The sequence below is a fragment of the Trichosurus vulpecula genome, chromosome 8 (assembly GCF_011100635.1).
Source record: "Trichosurus vulpecula isolate mTriVul1 chromosome 8, mTriVul1.pri, whole genome shotgun sequence".
Taxonomy (NCBI): Eukaryota; Metazoa; Chordata; class Mammalia; order Diprotodontia; family Phalangeridae; genus Trichosurus; species Trichosurus vulpecula.
In genome coordinates this window covers 178,746,890-178,751,348 of record NC_050580.1, presented here as the reverse complement: position 1 = coordinate 178,751,348, position 4,459 = coordinate 178,746,890, and the positions used below count along the sequence as shown (strand labels likewise).

The 4,459-nt window shown below is 38.3% G+C and overlaps 1 non-coding gene across 1 annotated transcript; it reads right to left on the bottom strand.

Annotated features, from left to right (window-relative positions):
* Positions 1–3,878: 3,878 nt before the first annotated feature.
* Positions 3,879–3,985, bottom strand: LOC118830419. The gene has a single exon (XR_005009055.1). It is a non-coding gene; the product is annotated as a U6 spliceosomal RNA (small nuclear RNA).
* Between the last annotated feature and the right edge of the window lie 474 nt (positions 3,986–4,459).

Here is a 4,459-nt window from a genome sequence, read left to right as displayed (position 1 = left end):
ACCATTGTACAGCCTACCTTCCATGCCTTGAAATGTTCTCCTTCCTCATTTATGAATCTTGGAACTCCTAGTTCCTTTCAATGGCCAATCCATTGTGCAATCTCCTTCAAGAAGCATCTTCTGATTCCCCTAGTTGTTAGTGCTTCCACTCCAAAATAACTTTCCATTTATTTTGTATGTCTATCTATCCATCTATCCATCTATCTATCTATCTATCTATCTATCTATCTATCTATCTATCATCTATCTATATCTGTACTTATACCTATATCTATATCTACTTAACTGTGTAGCTGATACATCCTACCCTCTTAACTCCCCACTCCTAGGAGAATTTTAGCTCTTTGGAGGCAGGTACAATTTTACTTTTATATTTGTATCCCAGTGCTTGGCATACCATAAGTATTTAACAAATATTTCTTGATCAGTTTGGCCTTTTTAACCATAAATTGGGATATCTGACTGTTAGGGGCGCTCTGGACCTAGGCCCCCCCGAGAGGGTAGTGAGACGCCAGAGAGTCTGGACCTGCTGACGCGGCAGTGCCTGTGTGGCTTCCGTCACGTCAGTACCGGGGCGGCTCTAACTGGAGGAGCTCCACCCTCGGGGAGGAACTGGGGAGGAGCCAACCCGAAACACCCAATATAAGGCGCGCCCCAGAGAGGGTCAGCGGGATTTGTGTGTGAGATTTCTGGTACGCCACTGCAATAAAACTGCTTGTCGCATTCTGGTGTACTGCCTGGTGATTCTCCTCTCGCATCCCCCGAGAGGAGCCGGAGACGTCCGAAGACCCGAGGGCAGGGTAAGTGGTAGGCGGTAGTCGGGGAGCACGGGGTGCCAAAGTGGGGCACATCCCGTCCGGCCGCCGACATCTGACCTTCTACTATTCCACAATCTGTCAAGTATCAGTGACAGAGACTCAGAAATCACATCTGTCGTTTCTTTCAACACCTTAGGATATAGTTCATAGAATCATAAAATTACTAGATTTAGAGTTGGAAGGGGTTGGAGTTTAATCAGCTCCTTCTCTCCCTCCCCACCCCCCATTTTAAAGATGAGGAAAGTAAAGCCCAGGTAAGTTAAATGATTTGTCCAAAGTCACATAGGTAGTCAGAAGCAGAGCTAGGATTGATACTGTACCATACATCCCCCCAGCTCCAAATCTAGTGCTTTTTCAACTCCCCATCTGGGCCAATTAACTTGAAATTTTCAAAAGCTGCTAACTTACTATCTCTTTATTATCTTGAGTATCAAATCCCTATTGGACACTTTGTTTTTTCTGGTCCAAAAGCCATTTTCCTTGGAAGAGAAAGCAAAAGCATAATAATTGTGGCATTACTCTGCCTTCTTTCTGTTGCCAATCAATTAAGCAATGGTTCTATTCCTCCTTTGTTCCTTTTCTTTTACTCCATAAAACTAACCCCTCAAACTTCTCTTTTTGTAGTTCTAGGATTTTTTCAATAGCTTAAATTCATTTTGAATTTTATCAAGACAACTATGTGATTCAATGGAGAGGGTGCTGGCCCTGGAATCAGGAAGATCCAAATTGACGTCTGGCTTCAGACACTTGCTAGCTGTGTGGCCATCAGCAAGCCATTTAATGCTTACTTGATTCAGTTTTCCCATCTGTAAAATGAATATACTAATAGCACTTACTTCTCAGTCCTGTTGTAAGGATAAAAATGTAATAATAATAATATGATAATAATGATAAAATGAGATATTTGTAAAATAATATTTATAAAGTGCTATATATATGCTGTGTATGAATATATGTAAAGTGCCAGGTAATATCACTCTTGACACTTTAAAAATTTTTTCATGCCTTGCCTTTGTATTCATTGTTTGCTCATCTTTCATTGCTTTTATCTACTATACACATCTTTATCAAATATAAGATGACTGGTGAGTTACTTGTCCTGTCCTCTCCCTAAAAAATGTGCTGAGCTCCCTCAGTTTGGAGAACTTTTAAGGGTAATGATACAGAAGTGATTAACGATAAAGGAAAGATCAGGAACTGAGAACATACCAAAGAGTAAAACCATAAAACAAAACCCAAAACTACTGCCAACAAAAAGATATCAGGCAGGCATACTACAAGTGTACGTATATAAATGGAATGACTAGAGAATATGATACTAGAGTACAGACCATAGAACATGTAATAGGATACAGCACAGATGTCTGAATCATGGAGGCCTGTTTACACCCGTTGAGAAAGATGCAGTCTTTGGGACTCAGGTAGTAACCTAAACTTGGAAATTATAGCCATTCAAATGGAAATGCTATCACTACTGCCTAATTGTAGACTTAAAGAATATCAAAGTTGTGCTGGATCTCAAAGGTCATCGAGGCTAATGGGTGCCGAAGCAAGAATTCTTTCTATAGCATCTTGACAAATGTTTATTCAGATTCTGAAAGAATCCTTCTAGTGATGAAGAACTCACTATCTCTTAAGGCAGTCCATTCTACTTTAGGGAAGAGATAATTGCTAACATTTCCCCCACTTTACATCAAGTAGAAATCTGTCTCTCAGCATCTTCTATGTGCCAATGCTAGTTTTACTCTCTGGAGTCAAGCAAAACAGGTTTAACCCCCGTTTCTTATAAAAGTCTTTAAAATGTTTATAAATGGTTTATGATATTTCCTGGAAGTCATTTCTTCATCTGTAGGCTAATCATCATTTTATTCAACTAACCCTCATATATCATAGTTTCAGTTCCTTTCATTGCCCTCATCATGCTCTAGATGTGGCTTACTTCATCAGCGTGTGTTGCTCAGAAGTCAATCTAGAACCTAGAGGCAGGTAAGTGGTTCAGTGGAGAGAATATTGGGCCTGGAGTCAGGAAGATCTGAGTTAAAATCTGACCTCAGACACTTACTATCTAAATGACTCCAGACAAGTCACTTAACCTCTATTTGCCTCAGTTTTCTGAACTCTAAAATGGGATAACAAGAGCACCTACCTTTCAGGGTTGTTGAGATGATCAATGGAGATATATATAAAGTGCTTAGAATAATATCTGGCACATAGTAGGTGCTTAATAAATGCTCTTTTACTCCTTCTCTAATGGAAAGAACACTGGGTTTTGAATCAGAGGACCTGGGTTCAAATTCTAACTCATCTCCTCCTTTTATGATATTGGTCAATTCATAATCTCTCTGGACTCACTTATCCCATCTGTTAAATGAAAGGGGTCAGAATTTGGTAGCACAATTTGAAATTATGTTAAGAAAGGAACTAAAATGTCTATTTCCTTTGACCCAAATGCATCATTGCTTGATACACACCTCAAGGAAGTCAAAGATAGAAAGATCCTAAATATACCCAAATATTCATAGCAGCAGTTTCATTTTGGTAGCAGAGAATTGAAAACAAAGTAGATGATAATTGACTGGGGATCGAATAAACAGATTTTGGTGCATGAATGTGATTGAATATTATTGTACAATAAGAAGCGATGGATATGAAGAATTCAAAGAAACATGAGAATTCATACAAACTGTTGTAAAGTATGAAGAACCAGATAAATAATAAACACAATGACTACAACAGTATGAATGAGAACTACAACCACCACCATACACACAAAAAGAAGATACAGCATGCTGTGTAATGATAAAGATCAACCTTTGCTACAAAGACAGAAGAAAATGCTCACTCTTCTTTGAAGAGGTGGGGACTGTGGATTTAGAATAGATTAAGTTGATGTATTGGTTCATTTACTTAAACCACTTTCTTTTTTTTCTTTTTATTCATTTTTATAAAGGATACCTCTGAGTACATAATATAACTAAAATAAAAGACATAGATATAAACATTTTAAAGTTGGAGGCATTGGATTAGAGAACTTCTGAAGTATCTTTTTTTGTGCATTGAAAAAATATGTAATGCTTCACGAGTTTGCATGTCATCCTTGCACAGGGGCCATGCTAATCTTCTCTGTATAGTTCCAATTTTAGTATATGTGCTGCCAAAGTGAGCACTCAAAGTATCTTTTTGTTCTAAAACCCGTATGTTCATACCAGGATAGATTATAATAGTAATGCTATAACCTGGTGCATCATAGACATGTTGCTCCTTTCAGGGCAGCCTATATGATATTAGCTTTTGGGACTGTCATATTACCATGTTGACTCATATTCAGCTTCCATCCACCAAAACTTCTAGGTCTTGTTCACATAGACTACTGTCTATCAGCCATTTCCCCTTTCCTCACCTTTGTATTTACTCTTATTAAATACCATCTTATTAGATTTGACCAAATGTTTCAGATTAGTGAGATCTTTATGAACTGCGATTCTCTCATCCAGAATATTAGTGACCCCTCTCATTTTTCTGTGATTTGTACATCTGATAAGCATTCTATTGCCATGTCTCCCTCTTAGGTATCTATAAACATCTTTGAACAAAACAGGACCAAGGACAGATCCATTCCCACATTAGAAAGCTCCCTCTAG